This window comes from Pinus tabuliformis, chromosome 5_2 (genome assembly GCF_031772625.1).
Source record: "Pinus tabuliformis cultivar Carrire ecotype Pingquan chromosome 5_2, CPIR1, whole genome shotgun sequence".
Classification (NCBI taxonomy): Eukaryota; Viridiplantae; Streptophyta; class Pinopsida; order Pinales; family Pinaceae; genus Pinus; species Pinus tabuliformis.
Window position 1 is genome coordinate 98,862,281 of NC_142306.1, and position 22,655 is coordinate 98,884,935.

Sequence of the window (22,655 nt, forward strand, 5' to 3'; positions counted from 1 at the left end):
GATTCTTCCTCTCCTTCTGACGTAGGTCCTGACTCATTGTATTCTCCTTTTTCTGAAGCTTTGAATGCGGCTTCTCTCATGTCTGATGGACCTCCTTTTCTTATTTCGAAAGTAGTTAGAGTTCTGTGTAGCTGTGACATGGTAATACTCTGAAGATTCTGCTTTTCTTCTATGGCAGAAACTTTTGATTCAAACTTAGAAGACAAAGATCTTAGAACCTTTTCAACTAATGTAACTTCTTTTATCTCTCCACCCAAGTTTTTCATGCAATTAACAATCTCATCTATACGTAGGGAATAATTAGCTACACTTTCATCATTGTGCATTTTGAGAGTTTCATATTGAATTCTGAGAGATTGTAGTTTTGCACGTTTTACCTGATCATCTCCTTCATAGCTTAGAATGATCTTGTCCCATATTTCTTTGGCGGTTTTGAGCTGCATAACCTTGATGAATTTTGATTGTGATAGACTCCACAATAGAGTATTGACAGCCTTTGCATTTGTTTCATACTGCTTTTTACCTGTCGTATCTGTAGGAGTTGCTGCTAGAAATGTGTATCCTCCTTCCACGATATCCCAAACTTTTGTTCTAGGTGATTGAAGATAGGCTGTGGTTCTTACCTTCTAATAGACGAAGTTGCTCCCATCAAAGATTGGTGGCCTGATGGATGGCTCTTTTTTGTAGTTGCTCATGATGATAGATCTTCCTTCAAGCGATCAAGCTTCTTCTGAAGGACCGGCTCTGATATCAATTGTTGGAAATAATACTTGGGGGGGGGGGGGGGGGGTGAATCAGTATTAGCAATTTAACAATCTTTCATTTCCATAAACAAATTGATATATGCTACTTCTGTTAATTAAACCTACGTATATATGCAACTGTGTTTAGAGAAAACCGCGTATATCTTGCATACTTCTAATTTAGTTAGCTGATCTTAATCTGTGTATCAGAACAATAAAACAGTAATCAAGTGCAGTAAACAATACAGGCAATCACACACATGAACACAAGATATAAGGTGGAAACCCAATGTGGGTGAAAACCACCTGTTGCAATTTGTCTCAATCTTCTTTTTACAATATTTCTATACTGGTGCAGTGTTATACTAGTGCGCAGGTTTCTACCTGCAGAAGGCTACAACCTTCTCTCGTTCTCCAGCTTCTCCTAGAAGGGAGCTACAACCCCCTTAGCTCTTGTACTAGCTGATGTACTAGTACGTAGGTGCTGACCTACAGAAGGCTACAACCTTCTCTTTTCTTCCAAGGATCACGTTTCATAAATTATCAGACTGGATCCATCAATAACATCAATCAAACATCAAATATATCTGCATCAACCAATCTCCTTTGCACCAACCAAAAACTGAATCAAACAATCACTTTTCTGAATGTTGTAACCGGAATACAGTAACAGTAACCAGAAACCAATCGTGAACCCAGAACACTATAGCAATAAACAGAAGTATCTATCACAGGTTTTATGAGACGTACGCTACTTCAATATGTAGAACCTGTGTACATACGCTGCAATATTAGGCAAACCTGCGTATACGCTGTTTTGAATTACCGAAGCAGTGTGTATACGCCCCTTTTCTATGTTAAACCTGCGTACAAATCTATAAAAGAAAATTTACCCTTTTCAACAATTCAGACATGAGTTATACCCAGATCATCAGATTTATAGATCAAGTCATGCGCCAAATATAACAGATCAAAATCACACAAAGATACTTCTCTCCAAGCGTTAAGATCTTGACCCATCAATAAAACTTATCCTTCTCCTAGCGCTCAGGTTCCTCCTTGATTCAGATCCAGCTATGCAACATAACCCAATGACCATTATTCTAGATCTTGCTCTTCATTAGATATTCAATCCTTGAGTACATTTCCCTAATGATCTCCTTCCCCTTTTATAGTCTTAGGCCTTACTCAATACCATGGTCCAAAACCAATTAGAACCAATCCTTGGGTCCAAATACCTGGTTTCAACACTTCATACGAGATACCATGGTCCAAAACCATAGGTCCAAATACCAAGGACGAAAAACCAAGTTTTTCAAATTGTACGCGCTTTTCTGTGCATGAAAGTGCGTGTATACGCATACACATCTTTTTGTCTGTGAATCCACGTGTATACGCGCCTTTGTCAACGGGAACCTGCGTATACCTCCTTTTCCTTTATTCTGAGAGCCTGTGAGCCTGAACTGTCATCTGAGTGATTTGCCGAGTGAGTTGCCATCAAGGACAATACCTGTGCCATAGGCCAAGCCTGTGTCATAATGTCAACACCACTATTCGGGTAAACACATGAGATTTGACTAGGCAGCTCCATCTCTCGCAATCCAATGCATAGTGGTGGGCTACTAACATTGTAGATCCTGTCAGTGTGCCTCTGAAGCAAACTATGATGGAATCCCAACATGTGGTCTCTACGCTGCCCCTCATCAATGGCTAGCCCAAAGGATCGCTACACATCCTCCTCCATCATGGGCTCGACATGAGCCTCCAACTACTTCTCCATAGACAACCCAACGTATAAGACATGCTCATTAGTCAGTTGTAGTTCGCTGCCATTCTGAAGCTCTGTCATAGACCGGGATGCCTCATCAATGGACGCATGTTCAACTGCCTCCTCCAATCTGTCTACTGGAGCTACCAAAGGAAACTTCAACAAGGGTGACTCCGACATCACACTAGGTGTATCCTCATGCTCCTCTTGCGTGCCATTAGCCTCATGCTCAACTGGCTGGAATATATCTAGATGAACTCCCTCCTCCATGGGTATGTTCTCTCTCATCTCGTCTTCTTCCTTAATCCTCCTCATCATCCTAGCATAATTCCATTGAATCCCCATTGGTTTGTGCATGCCTCTTATTTCACAGAACTCCCAAAAAGAGAGGGACGCCTGAATGTCATGACCCAATGATTGGTATGCCCTCCAATGTGCTTCCAATAAATCCACATCAATTGCAATCATGTCCTGATTCTCAATTGCGGAATGAATCAACTTCTCCCTAACATGAATGTTCATTTGTTGCAACTTCTCCCCAACATTGCTCTGATACCACTGTAATATTCTTAGGGAATTTTTATGGTAAATAACAAAGCAAACATAGACATAAAATCATGAAAATCAAACACATGAGTCAGACCATGAAATTCACCAAAATCTGGACTGCTGAGCCATTTTATTATAATAAAAAGAAGGTACAATGAGGTGTTGGAAAGAGTGCACCTGGGCTTGCTCAAGGAAAGCTAGGTAAACCCAAATGAACAATAAGAAATCCCTCATCAAATCTCTTGCTGCACTCTTCTGACTCTGCGCTGAAACTACCCAGAAATATGTTGCTAGTTGCAAAGAATTGTTGCTAGGGCCTCCTCGGGTGCTGAGAAATTCCGAGAAATTAACTCCGTGCTCTCCACAAATAACCTACAAAAACCCACGAAGAAATTGGCCAAATGTTGACCTTGGAATTTCAGCCCAATTTTCCCCTAGCTCCTCTAGTTGTTGGCTGAGTTGGGACCTCGGTTTGACCTTTTGCCTCTCCTCAATAAACCCAGAAAATCCTAGAGAGTGTTTGTCTTAATTTTGACGCTCCAAAATTGACCCCCAAATGCTTGCCCTTCCTCCACAAGCAAAAGATGTAACTTGTAGCTTGTGTTTACTGCTCGACCAAAATACTGGAAAATCCCCCACAACACTTCCCTGGACTCCACCTTAATCTTCAGCTCCTAACTCCCTTCACTCAACAACTTCCAACTGTGCCTCCTCCAAGAGCTGCACAGTCCCTGTATCATTGTTGCCAATTCTCTCCACAAAGTCGCACTCCTTGCGGTGTGAAAATTCCTTAAACCCGAGAATTTGTATTGCAACATTGATGATAATTCTCCAACTTGTTAGATTTACATGAACAAGTTATTCGCAGTTTCCTACAATAAACATCGAAATACATACACTGAAACCTACACCAATTAAATAATATGTCGAAACAAGAAACTGAACAATAGAAAAAGATACACACAAATGACAGTTGTTTTTGGACAAACGTCCTTGGAAAAACCTAATATGGGAAAACTGGTGCAGCAACTCTGAGGGTTTTATTATTATGCAGTAGTAAATATGAATACAATCACTGGATGCCCTCTCGACAATCCAGTTACAGAGAAATGTCACTGACAAAAGGATAAGTGAGATTACCTCACCCTATCACTGGAAATCCTGGCTGATCCAACCCTTGAGTGAACAACCCCTGGCTGACTCTGTATCAACACAACGTCTCACTATCTAGGAATTGTGTCACTCTTCCCGACTGCTCGATTTGCCTCTAGAAATCTGACTTCTGCTCTCCCGGTCTCACACTTTGAAATCTAGCCACAAAAATCAATCTCCTAGCAAATTCTCTGACTTCCTCTTGGCCTCTGTGCTGCCTCCGCGTCAAGCTATGCTGCCTCTGCCCGGGTCTGTGTAGCTCAGCGTCAGCCTCTCAAGCTCTGCGCTGCCACAACTGAATCTCCCTTTGTCTTCTCTACTGAGTATTCTCTGTCCGAGAAGAATTCTCTTCGGGTACTATCCTTGCCCCTCACTACAAAAGCTCACTTCGAATCTCTGTCTGATAGTTGCTCTGCTTCAGAAATTTGATCTTCTAAACTCTCTCTCTCTCTATGTCTTCCAAATGACCCTCAAGCCCCCTTAAAAAATCTCCTTGTTGACATTCAATGACCCAGATTAGAAGCTAATCAATGGCTAAGATCATTTTTGCTTGATCCTCTTCTTCTTCTAGAAGTTACACCCATAGTTAGATTAATACCCATTAATTATTTTAATTTCCTAAGTTTAGACTTAGGGACCGATTAAAAATAATTAATTATTTTAATAAAACTGTTTCCAGGTGAAATTTCCCAAATCGCTTTCTGGGTTCTTTGGAATACATGTGCCCAAGCCTCCCTGCAAAATTTGAGACTTAGAGCACATTTGATGCTACCGGTAATCAACACTCCCTCTTAGCGAGGAATGTGCTCTAACAATGCCTCCCACTAAAGCATCAACCTCACTTCATAACATCGTCCTCTGCGCGGTTGATGTCTGACATGCTGTCCACCAATTACTGCGCTGCTGCTGCAACTGCACTGTTGCTGACACTGCCACTGTCAACACTGCATCTGTACTATGGCTCCCTCTAAATTTCTGCATCCGTGCTACTGCTGGCACTACCACTGCCAATTGCCCCTGCAATGCAAACTGCAGCTACTACATCAGCAACGGAAAACATCCCAGATTACTGAACAAGTGTTTAGCATAGATGCATCTTGATGTTGAAGATCTGACTGCTACTAGTCCCACTATTAAGTTATGGTATGTTCTATGCTTATAACAGTTTACTTCTTTTCTTATTATCTTCCACAGATTAACAATCACATGTACATAAAGTAAAGTGCAGATAGAACATTAAACGATCGACAGAAAACAAGCCAAGGCAAGAGACACAAGATGTGGCAGCTAGATAGGGACAAACCCCACAATGTGTGGGGAAATCCTTTGATCAAATCTTCTTTTATCTTCAATAATTCAGCAGAGAGAAATAGTACAATAAATCTGATTTATATTAGCAGTGGCAAACCCTAGATCAGCTGCATCAGCATTAGTGGCTTCATCATCAAACTAGGGCAGACAATATCTCACAAACCGACCGTCGGATTGGCTTGATTCCACCACCAGAAGTTGTGGCTTCCAGAGGAGTTTCAGATGAACCTATAGCGCAGTTCAGATGAGTAGATCTTCTAGTCCACGTAGGTCAAACTTCACTTTTGCAGTTGCAGCTTCAGATTCAACAGCGTCCTTCAAACTAGGGTAGTCGATATCTTGCAAACCGTCCGTCAGATTGACTTGATTCCACCACCAAAAGTTGCGGCTTTCAGAGGAGGTTCAGATGAACCCACAGTGCAGTTTAGATGATGAGATCATTTGGTCCACGTAGGTCAAACTTTACTTTTGTAGTTCCAGCTTCAGTGTCAGCAGCTTTTGGCTTCACATGTGTGAGGGAGAGACCCTTTTTTGCACAGTAGAGAAGAGACTCTTTTCTGCGCAGTAGAGAGAGAGAGATGTGATGAGATGAGTGAGTGCAAATGCGGAAAAGTCCTGTATTTATACACAACGTTGTTGTTTGAATAGATGCCACTGTTGGGCTTCTGAGCCTACATGAGTTGTAGGTTGGCTTGATAATAATTCCATAATCAAAATAAATTCATATCTCCATGAATGCTTATTAGAATCGGATGATTTTTATATCAATCTTACACCTCTCGACGAAAGGAATCTAATAAAAATATTATCAGCCATGAATAAGATGACCCACATGAAGTTTGGCCCTGGTTGCCAATTTTAACACTCCCTCTCAACTAGGGAGAACTTCATCTGCAATTTGTCTGTCGGTCACTACCATTCATCCATCAAATGCACTGCCCTATACAACCTGACCCTTGCCCTGCTTTGCTCTATTTTGCCTGTTCTGCTTTGTGTTGTTCTGCGCTGTACTGATTTGTATTGTTCTGCTCTGTTCTGCTATGCTCTTGCATTGTTCTGTTCTCCTCTACTTTTGTCCGAATTATGAAGAAGAAGAAATGATCGAGGATGTATCATACTGACTCAAAATTAGTCTCAGAGTATGTACCACTGGTCCCAGACCAGTCTCAGCCAACCCGAAGTCAGCGTCATAGTGAGTACAACTCCACTGGTCCTAGACCAGTATCATCCTCCATTGACTCAAAGTCAGTCTCAGAGTGCGTACCACTGGTCCCAGCCCAGTGTCAACCGACCCAAAGTCAGCTTCATAGTAGGTACCACTCCTACCACTGGTCCCAGACCAGTATCGCAGTTTCAGAGAGTGTACCACTGGTCCCAGACTAGTCTCAACCGACCCGAAGTTAGCGTCATAGTATGTACCACTCTCACTGGTCCCAGACCAGTATTGCACTGAAACGAAGTTAGTCTCAGAGTATGTACCACTGGTCCCAGACCAGTCTCAACTGACCCGAAGTTAGTGTCATAGTATGGTACAACTCCTACCACTGGTCCTAAACCAATATCATTGATCCCAGATCAATGTAGGTCATCCTAGCGTAGTGAGTACGATAGATACAACAATGCGTCCATCAGTACTACTATGGTCCCTAACTTCATTTCCCTGCTCATTGATAATATGAGAGGTACTTCCCATGAGTCCTGTTAGAGTCGGTCTAGTAGCCCTCCATCAACGATCAAAACTCTTTGCATTTGCATAAGTAGGTGTCTCATCAGTGTCAATTTTTGCATCCCATTAGGCATGCCATAACCTTGATGGAGGAGCTGGTGTCTTTGTCCCCCTCTTGGCATTGCTGGATCAAAGTCATTTCAGTCCTTAATCTCTTTCAGGCTTGTCTTGTTTTGTCTTGAGGTCAAATTCCTAGGTCTAGGGTTTTGGTCAAGTTTGTTTACAAGGTCATGTCTCTGAAGGTCAATAAGTGCTCAGCAAGCCAGAGGGATGATTTTCAAAATGTTTCTTCGCAAATTTCTATCTTGTACAGTTAATTTTCACCTTGGATTTAAAAACCCTGTTTTTAAATCCAAGGTCATTTTTCAAATTTTTGTAAAAAGTGATGAAATTTCAAAAAGCTTCCAAGGACAGCATGTAACCCTGGCTCCCTTGCCAAGATCCCTCAGATGATATCCCTGCAAAAAGTATCGAGCAAAAGCATTAAATGAGTCAATTTCAGGACAAAGGAAACCAAAATGGTCAATTTTATAAAGTGTCAAAGAAAAACATTATAAAGTGGGTTTGGGCATGAAATTATTTCAAATCAAAGTTATAAAAGCCCAATCTCCCTCCATTTACCCTCATTGTGCATCTAACTCACTTGCAAGAGAGATTGGGCGAGGGTTGGAGCGAAATTGTGAGCAGACCAGGCGCGCGACCCGTCAGACCAGGCGCGCGACTCGTCAGACCAGGCGCACGACCCGTCAAGCGCCTTCCAGCAGTGTTATTTTCTAACGGGTGCGACCCGTCAGGCAGAGGCGCGCGACCCGTCAGACAAATTTCTCCAAATTTCAGTGTACAGCTCAGAAAAACGCAGTTTGACCCTGTTTGACTTTTTGGGGTGGATTATTATCCTCTTTGATGTAATTAATGTACTTTTATGACACTTTTACACTTATGTACCTCTTCTAGAAGATTCATTCACGAGATAGGTGAAAACTAAATGAATGAATTGGTTTCCTAGCTTATAGAGGCAAGTTGTTTTGACTGCCTAGATTTTAGTGCTCAGTTTAGAATTGGTTGAAATAGCTCCTAGAAGGATGAGCTCGACCCCTAGAGGCAAGGGAAGAGGTTGGCTTGCCTATATTATGTATTTTCTCAATCATTTTCAGAGGTTGGAAGGTTGGACTCTTGAGGGAAAAGCTATCATTGTATTATTCACTGTATCTCTGCAATTTTTGGCTAAGGAAGACCAGGGTTTTGCAGTCCTTTTTGGGATTCTTGTGGTTACATGTATTGATGGTGTGTTTCTCTATGTACTTGTAAGTGTGTTATGTGAATCATTTCCTTTCTTTTCCTTCTGCACATTAAGCAAATGAAGTGTTAAAGTAGAACTCATGACTGTCATGCTCTGCTTTTAAGTTTGTTTAATTTCAATGTTTTCTATTGTTTAAGGAGAATTCAAAGTTAGTGTTTGTTCTCCTTAGCTCCTCACCTGTCTTTCTCATCCATTCACCTCAATCTAAGGCATCAATACTGTCTCCTATCTCGCCCCAAAGAACCCCCTGCAAAAACTGTGTCTAATCCTCGCACCCAAAATTGCCATTTCCTCAATTTGCCACCAAAAACCCTAAAAATCCCAAATCAACCCTTTTGATCAGTTTACTAGCCTAAAATCAGTGTTACCCTATTGGTTATCTCGCCCATTGAAGATCTTTGTCGAGATAGACCGGAGAGAGCCCTCTCCTGCCCCGTAGGGCTAGCTACGAGGCTAAGTGGTTTGATGTTGCCTTGAGGTTTACCTTTCTCAGCCTGAGGTGAAATTTCAAGCGCTAACATATTGGCGACCATACTGGGGAGAACAAACTTGTTTGTGGATTGATGTGTTTGTTTCATAAGTCTTAGACGGAGCCTTCGAAACGCTTTTGCTTTGCATTAGCGGAAGTAGATAAACGCTGCTTCAGTCAATCTCCGTGAGCTTGTGAATACAACACTTCATTTGCATTTTACCCCAGTACATGTATCAAGTTCAGATATGATTGTTGATGGTGGACAACGATCAGACACTTGAAAGGCTGAAATCATTCACTTGGCGACTCTTTTCACTGAAGAATCCAACAACCTGTGCTTCATGGTGACTTCACTGCAGGGAAATCAGTAGCTGTGAGATTTTCAAGATGGACCAAATCACACGAAGATATGCTCCCTTGAGCCGAGATCACATCCCTGGTTTTCCAAATAAAATTCTGAAGGTAGATTGGTCAAGGAATTTGCCTACATTTAATGATGATGGTAAGAAGGATGCTGCTTTACATCTAGTTAGATTTCATATGCATATTCGCAAGTTGAAGGTGGATTTTCCTGAAGATTGCTTGATGAAGATATTCTTGGCCACTCTGGAAGGTGCAGCTCAATCCTAGTATGAAAAGTTGCCGCAGGCCTGTATTTACTGTTTAAAGGATTTTCATGCCTTGTTTATTGCCAGATATCAAGCATCTTATCCATCATTAAATTTGGTTCATGACTGTTGCAAACATGCTTATAGTTTTATTGAAAGCCTTGAGAAATATTATGAAGATGATAATTTTATGGACGTTGAGATTATGGAGGCTCTGTATGAGAATCCATTTCAGCAGCACACAGAAATCTTAGAGGATACTTGTCAAGATCAGCAGGCTGAAGATTTCCATATGGTTGAAAATGAGAAAAGAGCAAATGTTGGTTCAGATCTGTCCATAGAAGAAGATAGCATGCAGGTAACACAGGAAAGTAATGTTCCAATCTCAGAAAGTGATGATGATAAATCAGATCGGGAGATAAATTGTGATGAGGCAAAACATGTTGTTCCGTATCTCATAAAAGAGAGTTGTATTGTCGCGGCTGCCTCAAATGAAGAAAATGGAGTAGCAGACCTAAATGCTCTCATCTCACCAGCACTAGATCTTCATGAGGAGGTAGTTCATTACCTCTGTGAAAAACAAGACAAGATTTTCGTTCAAGTAAGTGAAAAGGTTTCTCTGGATGAATCTATGATAGCTGATAGAAATGTTAGTGTTGGGTTTCACGAAACATCTGAAATTTCTTTTCTCATGATTGATGAATGTAATGAGAATCTGGCTATCATATCATATGAGGATGACTTACCATATATTCAAACTACAAAAGATTAGAACATTCAGGATTCCATTTCAGATTCTTCCTCATATGTCTCATGTTTTGAAATGTTATTTCAAGAGGAGATCCGCTCATCTACCTGTTCAGAGTTTTTTGAAGCCCAAGAGCATACTTTTACTGAAGCACCTGATGAAGGCAGATCAACATTTGAAACAAAGGACACCTTGTTCTTTCAGCAGGAGATGGCAATGTCAAGTCTTCATGTTTTCCAGGATCCAATGGCAGATTTGTTGCAGTCAACAGTGAAGGTAATTGTTGCAGTATTTAGTGATGAAGGAGAATATGGTCAACTATGTTTTTGGATGCCCAGTGATAGGTTTGTATTGTTGACCAGAAGATCTAATCAGGAGAATCAATCAAGAAGGCATCTGCTTGATTGGTTGCATTGGCATTTTGATATAGTTTGATGTATATTGTCTTGTAAGAAACACAGGTGGTTGTCATCATGATTTCAAATCTTGATGGACTGCTGCCCTTCAAAAAGCTTTGAAAAGTCTTGTTTTAAGTCAGTCATGAGTCATTTGTGTTTGGTCTGTTGAGTGAGTTTTTCAAGTTATTTCAGTTTGCCATCGAGTCGGTTTGAGTCAAGTTTCAGTTAAGTTTCAGTCAGTTTTCAGTCAAGGTTTCAGTCAAGATAAATGAGTCAAAGTCTTGTGTCGTTTGCCGAAATAATGACTCCATCGCCCAATGGTTAAAGGCACTGGTCTGCTCTCCCAGAGGTCTGAGGTTCTTGGTACCTCCAAGGAGCTACCATCCCCATTGGAGCCAATGTTAGAGTCGGTCTAGTAGCCCTCCATCAGCGATCAAAACTCTTTGCATTTGCATAAGTAGGTGTCTCATCAGTGTCAATTAGGCATGCCATAACCCTGATGGAGGAGCTGGTGTCTTTGTCCCCCTCTTGGCATTGCTGGATCAAAGTCATTTCAGTCCTTAATCTCTTTCAGGCTTGTCTTGTTTTGTCTTGAGGTCAAATTCCTAGGTCTAGGGTTTTGGTCAAGTTTGTTTACAAGGTCATGTCTCTGAAGGTCAATAAGTGCTCAGCAAGCCAGAGGGATGATTTTCAAAATGTTTCTTCGCAAATTTCTATCTTGTACAGTTAATTTTCACCTTGGATTTAAAAACCCTGTTTTTAAAGCCAAGGTCATTTTTCAAATTTTTTGTAAAAAGTGATGAAATTTCAAAAAGCTTCCAAGGACAGCATGTAACCCTGGCTCCCTTGCCAAGATCCCTCAGATGATATACCTGCAAAAAGTATCGAGCAAAAGCATTAAATGAGTCAATTTCAGGACAAAGGAAACCAAAATGGTCAATTTTATAAAGTGTCAAAGAAAAACATTATAAAGTGGGTTTGGGCATGAAATTATTTCAAATCAAAGTTATAAAAGCCCAATCTCCCTCCATTTACCCTCATTGTGCATCTAACTCACTTGCAAGAGAGATTGGGCGAGGGTTGGAGCGAAATTGTGAGCAAACCAGGCGCGCGACCTGTCAGACCAGGCGCGCGATCCGTCAGACCAGGCGCGCGACCCGTCAAGCGCCTTCCAGCAGTGTTATTTTCTAACGGGCACGACCCGTCAGGCAGAGGCGCGTGACCCGTCAGGCAAATTTCTCCAAATTTCAGTGTACAGCTCAGAAAAACGCAGTTTGACCCTGTTTGACTTTTTGGGGTGGATTATTATCCTCTTTGATGTAATTAATGTACTTTTATGACACTTTTACACTTATGTACCTCTTCTAGAAGATTCATTCATGAGATAGGTGAAAATTAAATGAATGAATTGGTTTCCTAGCTTATAGAGGCAAGTTGTTTTGACTGCCTAGATTTTAGTGCTCAGTTTAGAATTGGTTGAAACAACTCCTAGAAGGATGAGCTCAACCCCTAGAGGCAAGGGAAGAGGTTGGCTTGCCTATATTATGTATTTTCTCAATCATTTTCAGAGGTTGGAAGGTTGGACTCTTGAGAGAAAAGCTATCATTGTATTATTCACTGTATCTCTGCAATTTTTGGCCAAGGAAGACTAGGGTTTTGCAGTCCTTTTTGGGATTCTTGTGGTTACATGTATTGATGGTGTGTTTCTCTATGTACTTGTAAGTGTGTTATGTGAATCATTTCCTTTCTTTTCCTTCTGCACATTAAGCAAATGAAGTGTTAAAGTAGAACTCATGACTGTCATGCTCTGCTTTTAAGTTTGTTTAATTTCAATGTTTTCTACTGTTTAAGGAGAATTCAAAGTTATTGTTTGCTCTCCTTAGCTCCTCACCTGTCTTTATCATCCATTCACCTCAATCTAAGGCATCAATACTGTCTCCTATCTCGCCCCAAAGAACCCCCTGCAGAAACTGTGTCTAATCCCCGCACCCAAAATTGCCATTTCCTCAATTTGCCACCAAAAACCCTAAAAATCCCAAATCAACCCTTTTGATCAGTTTACTAGCCTAAAATCAGTGTTACCCTATTGGTTATCTCGCCCATTGAAGATCTTTGTCGAGATAGACCGGAGAGAGCCCTCTCCTGCCCCGTAGGGCTAGCTACGAGGCTAAGTGGTTTGATGTTGCCTTGAGGTTTACCTTTCTCAGCCTGAGGTGAAATTTCAAGCGCTAACAAGTCCCAGACTGCATGGGTAGGATGCCTCGACAGGAGAACTAATCAATCATGTTCTCACAGGAGAACACATCAATCCTGCTACAATCACCATGGAGAACACATCAATCCAGGCTGCCACTAAGAACACATCAATCCAGGCCTCATAGGAGAACACATCAATCCTGCTACAATCACCATGGAGAACACATCAATCTAGGCTGCCATTGAGAACACTTCAATCCAGGCCTCACAGGAGAACACATCAATCCAGGCTGCCATTGAGAACACATCAATCCAGGCCTCACGGGAGAACACATCAATCCTGCTACAATCGCCATGGAGAACACATCAATCCAGGCCTCACAGGAGAACTAATCATCCTGCTACACAAGAGAGGGAATCATCTTGTTCCACAAGAGAGTGAATCATCTTGTCCCACAAGAGAGCGAATCATCTTGTTCCAGTGCGCGCCACCAGGGGAGGGTGAGTCACCCTGTGGTCGTATGTTGCTCCAGTAAGAACCGCAAGCCCTCAGAGCTCCCAAAGCTCAATGTATGCAACATGCAGGACCCTTGTACAAGGGTTTCTTGACGACTCCAAGTTGTTTGGGAAAATCACAGATTAGATCTTTCCTCGGGGCTTTGACAAGGTGTATTGACTTGTACATCATCTTAATGCGATGGAGCCTCTTTTCTCATCGACTTACCATATCCCAGATGATGTCTATCTGCTAGAGCAATCGACGAATATGGGATTCCTCAATAATTGAATCCCACCTCTGGTTGTTACAGAGAATCACAATGGTATGTGTTCAAACAGCTCACTGAAGAGCTTCCCCAGCCAGGCAGCTTCATACGAGTTCATACTCGTAGATATGTATCCGATCTCGGCAGTGCTTATGGCAACCGACTTCTGCTTCCTGCTCATCCATTTTATCAAAGCAGAATCCAGAGAGAAACAACACTAAAAGTGCTCTAGTGATCCTCCACACTACCTGCCTAATCAACATTCGAATAATCGTGCAGTTTCATATTTCTGGCAATGTATCTCAATCCATAAGAGATTGTGTCTTGAAGACCTCTTAGAAGAATCTTGGCACCATTCTAGTGAGGCTCAACCAAATATGAGCTCACAATGCGAACTGCAAAACATATGTTCGGACGGAGGTTCACCAAGAACATCAACGCGAATGAGTTTTTAAAACTCAGAAGCATTTCCCAAATCTGGTCCGACATCACTACCATATAACTTCTGAAAGTTAAGATTCTCGAGGTAGTCACAGGCTTGCAGTCCACCATACCAAATCTTTTCAGAATCTTCACCACATATTTTCCTTGAGATAGGAAAATTTCCCTTGGCTTTTGCCACACTTTAAGTGCTTGGTTCTTCATTTCAAATTCAAAAGCCAACTCCCTCTTACATTTGTGAATGAGAGGGTATGCACCTGTTAGAAAGAGGTCATCCACATACAACACCAGTATGAGAGGCTTGTCATCTTCAACCTTAAAGTAAAGGTTAGGATCGACTTCACTCCTAGTGAATCCCAGCTTCATCAAGTGGCTGTCGATCTTCTCATAACATGCTCGGGGTGCTTGCTTCAGCCCATAGAGAGCCTTCTTCAACCTGCATACATGAGATTTTCGATCATAAATCTCAAATCCTTCGGGTTGCTCCACGTAGACCTCTTCTTTGATCGAACCGTGCAAGAACGCGGTCTTGACATCTATCTGATGTAGGTTCCATCCTTGTGAAGCCGCAAGGTTCCATCCTTGTGAAGCCGCAAGGGCTATGATCGAACGGATGGTCGTATATCTGGCAACAAGTGCAAATATTACATCATAAACTATACCTTCCTTTTGGGAGAAACCATGAGCCACAAAACGAGCCTTATACTTTTCCGTATTTCCATCTGCTGCATGCTTTATCTTGTAAAGCCATTTAGAAGTGACAATTGTCTTGTCTTGGGGTCTGGGAACTACTTCCCAGACATCATTCTCCATAATAGACTCATATTCTATGGTCATAGCATCCTTCCATACTTTATGCTTGACGGCATCTGAGAATGATGAAGGCTCATTTTGTATGATCGTGCTCATGATGGTCAGGTATCCCTGATACATGTTAGGTTTCTTACTTTGACAGAAGGTTCGTTAGGGTGCAGCATGTCCTTCAACATCATCAAGTATCCCCCTAAGCCATGAAGGCCTCTTCCGAGAAGAGGAAGGCTCAGGTGGATAAATAGGATCCATGGGTTCCTCCAAATCAGGCATTGTTACATCATCTACCCATAGAGACAACTTCCACAATCATACAGTTCTTCCTTACCGCCACACCATTCTGCTTAGGAGTATTTGGTGTAGTAGTCTCCCTCTTAATGCCAGCCTCAGATATGCTTGAGTGAACCAACTGTAATATATCGGAGGTCTTGCTTTGGCTTGAGGGGAATGGTCCCCTTTTGAGCTTTACTTCGACACATCCTGGACATACACCTTCTTTCTCTACTCAGAATTCGGGCATCCCTGTCACCTTTTGTCTTACACCGAGTAGAGATTTATAATGAAGGTGGGCAAACCTCTGATGCCAAAGTTCGGACTAAAGAGACTTCCATCGACCTGATATAATGAATCAACACGAAACCCAAGAGTAAAGGCATCTATAACATTATTTTTCCATATACATACCTTGCCATCGTTGAAGGTTACCTTGTAGCCTTTGTCTTCCATTGCCAAGATGGATACTAGGTTCTTTTGGAGTTCAGGTGCATTTAATACATTCTGGAATTATTTCTTTTCTTAGCATGAGAAGAAAAGGTAGCAGGAGGACCTTTAGGCATAGGCATTTCTTGCTCTTCTAGACTTCTACCCTTGTTTCTTCTTGAATGTATCTAGCCATTAATTTCTCGAAACCAGGAATTACATTATTGTTCAGAAGAGTAGTCCTGAACACGTACCATTCGTATGGTAATCCTCCAAGAGTTGTGAGTGCCATTTCTCTGTTAGTAATAGTCTCCCCAATAGATAGGAGATCGTTCTTGATCTCGGTGATTCTTAAGAAGTATGCCTGCATACTCTCATCTTTACCCTTCTTGATTTCCCCCGGCTTATTTTTAAGAAACAAAACATGATTTGCATCATTAACTTTAAATAAACTCACTAGTCTATCGTAGATTTCCTTGGAGGTGTCCAGTTCAGAGATGTAGGCCACCAAGTGCTTGTCGATAGAGTCCCGGATGATCTTCTTTGTTTTGACTTCTCCGTTTTTTCATTTGTTCCAGGCAGTAGCCGATGGATTTGATGGAGGCTCAACAATATTGCATCTTACATGGTCCAACACTCCTTGATCTTCTAGGGTTAGATCGATAGACATCTTCCATCCGTGATAGTCAGCTTTCTCACGGAGCTTGTCTTCAGCAGGAAAGAGTATTGAGAACCCGATAGTTCTTTTAGGATAGCCTTGCCAATCTTCTCTTCGGTGATTGCTCTTGCTCTTGCTCGGGCTTTGTCTTCACCTCAGCTCTGATACCATGTTAAGTTATGGTATGTTCTATGCTTATAACAGTTTACTTCTTTTCTTATTATCTTCCACAGATTAGCAATCACATGTACATAAAGTAAAGTGCAGATAGAACATTAAACGATCGATATAAAACAAGCCAAGACAAGAGACACAAGATGTGGCGGCTAGCCAGGGACAAACCCCACAATGTGTGGGGAAGCCCTTTGATCAAATCTTCTTTTATCTTTAATAATTCAGCAGAGAGAAATAGTACAGTGAATCTGATTTATATCAGCAGTAGCAAACCATAGATCAGCAACATCAACATTAGCAGCTTCATCATCAAACTAGGGCAGACAATATCTCACAAACCGACCGTCGGATTGGCTTGATTCCACCACCAGAAGTTGTGGCTTCCAGAGGAGGTTTAGATGAACCTACAACGCAGTTCAGATGAGTAGATCTTCTAGTCCACCTAGGTCAAACTTCACTTCTGCAGTTGCAGCTTCAAATTCAACAACTTCCTTCAAACTAGGGCAGTCGATATCTTGTAAACTGTCTGTCGGATTGACTTGATTCCACCACCAAAAGTTGTAGCTTTCAGAGGAGGTTCAGATGAACCCACATCGCAGTTCAGATGAGGAGATATTTTGGTCCACGTAGGTCAAACTTTACTTCTGCAGTTGCAGCTTCAGTTTCAGCAGCGTCCAGCTTCACATGTGTGAGGGAGAGACCCTTTTTTTGCGCAGTAGAGAGGAGACTCTTTTCTGCGCAATAGAGAGAAAGAGATGTGATGAGATGAGTGAGTGAAAATGGGGAAATGTCCTCCTGTATTTATACACAACGTTAGTGTTTGAATAGATGCGACTGTTGGGCTTCTGAGCCTACATGAGTTGTAGGTCGCCTTGATAATAATTCCATAATCAAAATAAATTCATATCTCCATGAATACTTATCGGAATCAGATGATCTTTATATCAATCTTACACCTCTCGACGAGAGGAATCTAATAAAAATATTTTCAGCCATGAATAAGATGACCCACATGAAGTTTGGCCCTAGTTGCCAATTTTAACACCCACGCTATCCCTCTGAAGTCATTGCATTGTTGCTGCTACTGCACTGTGCCTCCCTGCACTGCTGCAACTCTGCACCATGGTGCTCAGATTTGGCGTTCTAGCCACTGCATCTATCGCTCCAACACTCCTCTGCATCATCTGACACTTCGTCCATCCTGCTACTACTGATCTGGGCTCCTGTAGCAAGGTATTGTTTCGAGAGGTGGAGTCCTCAAGGACCCTGCCCATCTGTAGCTCTTTTGAACTACAACTCCAAGTTAGTCCACCTCCCTCCTAGAGGTATCTCGACTGTCATGGCGAACTCCTCCTCCTCAATCTTCGAGGGTGCAGCCTTCGGATCGTGCTTCTCACCTTTTTCCTTCTTCCTTAGAGGACACTGAGTAGTGTAGTGACCCATCTCACCACTCCTGAAGCATTTTATCTTCGAGACGTCCTTCTTACGTCTTCGCTACTCCTGCTGCCCCTTCGATGTGAGAGATGCATTATCCTCCTCCTCCTTGGGCTTCGACCCACCGCTGTTGCTTCCGTCAAGCTTTCACTTGACCAAGTGTCTCCTCAACACCTCTTATTTGAGAGCTGCCCACATCTCATCCCAATTGGACAAAGCCGCCTTGCCCGAGATACTCTGGACAAAGACTTGCCACTCATCTGAGACAAAATTGAGGGCCACTCTAACCGACTATGAGTCTTGAGGTGTAGACCCCATAACAGATAACTCATCACGGGTCTCCCCCTTCTGCATCTGAGCAGATCTCAACTTCTGCTCCAAGTACATCTTCCTCTGCTCGGAAGATCCCTGATATAATGTAGACAAAGCATCCCACATCTCCTTAGTATTCCCTCTGCTAGCAATGTGACAGACCACATGATCCTTCACTCAGTTGAGGATCATTCTTTTCGCCTTTGCTATCTTAGCTCGATACTTCTTCAACAGATTAGATCTGCTGGTTCAGCCACCACGCTGTCGACATAGGTCTTGAGAGAATGCTCATCTAGAAGGAATGACATCCTTGCCTTCCAGATGACGTAATTGGATGCTCCATCCAACCTGTCCTAATCTCTCAGCCCATTGGTTGCCATCTCTGCTATGAAACTGTCAAACTTCTCCTCTCTTCTCTTATTGTTGCTGCTTAGCCAATAAGAAAACATACTTCTTGGTGGGAAGTCTACTAAGGAAAAATTCCCTCACTATGCTTCTCTTCTCTCTTTTGACGTCTTTCTGCCCGGCGAAACAACTTGTAGAAAAACTGCATCCCACCAACTCTTCATCACGCTGAGGCTCAGCGCTGCTCCCTCTGCCACGACAAAATTTCAATCTGGAAGCCCTTCCTCTTTGTCAACTCACTCAAAGAGAGTCTGCCTCGAAAATTATGCCCTTCCGACTTGGATAGCGCAATCCCTCCGGGGATCCGAACTGCTGCCTCATGCAACTATTTTGATCTCCTTTTCTACTCAGCGCCTGATTCTCTGGAACTGTTCTTCTTGCTTCACTTGCACTGCTGTGATACCATGTGAAAATTCCTTAAACTCGGGAATTCCTGCTGCAAAACTGATGATATTTCTCCTACTTGTTAGATTTACATGAACAAGCTATTTGCAGTTTCCTACGGCAAACATCGAAATACATACGCTGCAGCCTACACCAATTAAATAATATGCCGAAACAAGAAACTGAACAATAGAGAAAGATACACACAAATAACACATTTGCTTTTGGACAATTGTCCCCAGGAAAACCTAATGTGGGAAAATCGGTGCAACAACTCTGAGGGTTTTATTATTATGCAGTACAAAATCTGAATACAATCACTGGATGCCCTCTCGGTAATCCAGTTACAGAGAATGTCATTGACAGAAGGATAAGTGAGATTACCTCACTCTATCACTAGAAATCCTCGCTGATCCAACCCTTGAGTGAACAAACCCTAACTAACTCTGCGCTGCCTCTGCTCAGCGTCTCGCTATCTAGGAATTGTGTCACTCTTCCCGGCAACTCGATTTGCCTCTGGAAATCTGACTCTGCTCTCCTGGTCTCACACCTCGGAATCCAACCAGAGAAGTCAGTCTCCTAGCAGATTTTTAGACTTCCTCTTGGCCTTTGCGTTGCCTCTACGTCAGCCTATGCTGCCTCTCGGTGGGCCTGCGTAGCTCTGCGTCAGCGCCTGAGACTGCTGGATCTCCCTCTGTCTTTTCTGCTGAGTATTCTTCGACCGAGAATAATTCCCTTCGGATACTATCCCTGCCCGTCCCTGCAAATGCTCACTTCGAATCTCTGTCCGACAGCGGCTTTGCTTCAAAAATTCGATCTCTAAACTCTCTCTTTGTGTGTTTTTCAAATGACCCTCAAGCCTCCTTAAATAATCTCCTCGTTGACATTCAACGACCCAGATTAGAAGCTAATCAATGGCTAAGATCATTTCTGCTTGATCCTCGTCTTTTTCTAGAAGTTACACTCACAGTTAGATTAATATCCATTAATTATTTTAATTTCCTAAGTTTAGACTTAGGGATCCATTAAAAATAATTAATCATTTTAATAAAACTGTGTCCAGGTGGAATTTCCCAAAACGCTTTTTGGGTTCTTTGGAATACATGTGCCCAAGCCTCCCTGCAAAATTTGAGACTTAGAGCACATCCGATGCAACCAGAAATCAACATGCTGCTGCTAGTAATTGGTATAGGTAGGACTCCCTCCTTGCACTGGCACTCGAAGTCCACCAAAGCAAGGGTTGAGTTCTCTGCTTGGAGACACTCATGTGCTAAACAAGACTGCAGACTGGGCTTTTTCTCAAGCATGTTGTGTCAAAGACACAATTTCTGAATAGATGAATGAATGACCAAAATGAGTGCCTCTTGCTCTATTTATCAAAGAACCTCCAAGATGCCCATGTGGGCCCAGCTCGATTTTCCCCCACCAACATCACTCCAATGAGAGACTGCTGCCCATATTGGCCACAATTTTCTGTGAGAGGCCTCCACGTACCACTAGTGGCTTGATTTTCTCCTCCATCCTCTAATGTTTGGGTTCACATTTGATCAAAAATACATGTGGGGCCTCTAAACCCACACTTCTTAAGTGCTAATGTGAATTAATTCAAAACTAGCCAAAAATTGATATTTCCCTTAGTAATGTCGCTAAGTGGGAATATCACACTATCCTCCCCCACTTGCATACCCTTTGAATGCCATTGACCAACTCTTGCCAAACAAGGAAAAGAATGGATCATTAGAGAATACATTTACAAACAATACATCTAGGTCACTTGGGTAGGCCGACCTCATAGGCTCGAACCTAAAATGGCCTTCTATGTAGAGCACTTCTTGGAAATGAGAGACAACATAATTGTTAGACTAGCTTACAAGCTTTCCCATTGGATGCACAGACTAAGGATCCCTCTGAGTTATAGGTTGGTTCACATTGCTTCAAGTGGAGGTTGATCACCATATCCCATAAGTAGACAAGGCTTGCCTTTGCCATTTATAGGAGACTAAGACAAAGTAGCACTTCATTCTTGGTGCTTCATTTATTATGATATCTCAAGTTGATACCATTGCCTCTTTAAGAAGTCTCAAAACTCTCTCTCCATCTTCATCAAATCCTGGAATGAGCAGTGCCTAGCCATATACATGAGGGAGGCTCTTATAGTTGGATTTTCTTCACTTAGATGACCTCCCCCATTGGACACCTCTAGGATGATCACCTCCTTCTCGATGCTTACAGTGGCACTAGGAGGTAGACAAAGAGTAGCGCTACCTCAACATCTAGATATGTGAGATCACAAGGAAACTTCTATCTTCTAGCCATGAGAGCCTTGCAGTCATGTTGAGTTTAGACTTGGAACAATGCCTCTAATCACAACGGGCATTCCTTTTCCTCCAAATATGAGCGAAGTGTGACCTCTTCTAGGTAGTGAGATGTACCACACCCATTCTTCTGTATTCCAATTAGTTTGGTCAGTCTTCCGTTAGGAGGTTCTTTACTTTGGCTTCAAATGGCGGGAGAGGTCCCCTTACTGCAGGTGCAAATTCAAAGGATAGTAGTGTCACCACATTGGTTGACAATGACACTAAGAGACATTGAACACTCATTTCAACTACCTTTAATCAAGACATCATTCCAAGGTCTCAAGCTCTTGTGAATCTTGCCAATGTTTATTAGTGGTTCGTAGCTTTGTAGATTACCACTAGTCGTTAGAATTTAGATCCTATAGATATGATTTGTTTTTATAGGAGATGCATTTGTACTGCCACTTTGTATTGATTTTGGTGTACCTAGCAATCTTGTTAACTCTAAAATCTAGACTTCAAAGATAAGTCCAATCATCAAGTGCAAACCCTAGGACATCACCCATTGTCACCTTGGTAATCGTCCTCCTCACTTGAGGTCATTGTTTCTTTAACAGAAGGGAGAATCCACAATAACACTACAAATCTGTCAATTATGTGCAGAAATAATAACCAAATCCATAGAGTGAAATCCACACTTCAACCTCCTCTTCTAGGAAAGAGCAATCCCAAGGAAAGGCAGCATTAAGAGATGACAGCATTACATATTTGGCAGTCTTACATACATACAAGATCCATGAGAAAAGTAAAAGATGGGAGTTCCAATTCGTTAAGCCTCTCCTCCCTTGCCTACAAAGAAAATTGTACATGGCCTCGAGGCAGTTTGTCTAACTTTGATCCTCCTGGGTTGTTTTCTTATTTAATATCTTCCAACAAAATATTTCTTGTTTTAGAGGACTGATTGGCCACTTCCCAATCGAAGAAGACTTGAAAAAGTAGTTTCCTGTGGTCAATGTCTAATTGTTATATTGTTGAAGATTAATGGCTATAATCTGTCTTTTCAATACAAAATCAAACACTAATACTCCTTCCCCTTTATCTTGATATACAAGTGGGTTCTAATTCTAGCATACATACAGGAAGGAATTACTTGTTATGGTTTGGATTTATTGTTTCATTGCATAAATTCAGCATTATGTTCATAGACAATTCTTTGATTTCAAGCATTTGCTTTTGGCGGACTTGTTTTGTTTTACTCACTTCAAGTTTATTGCATTTGGACTTTTAGTTTGAATTAAGCATTCAT

The 22,655-nt window shown here is 42.0% G+C and overlaps 1 protein-coding gene across 3 annotated transcripts in view; it reads left to right on the forward strand.

Annotated features, from left to right (window-relative positions):
• Positions 1 to 22,655, forward strand: part of LOC149157700 (rhodanese-like domain-containing protein 11, chloroplastic) — a 239,420-nt gene that overhangs the window by 215,703 nt on the left and 1,062 nt on the right. The gene's annotated exons all lie outside the window — the stretch shown is intronic.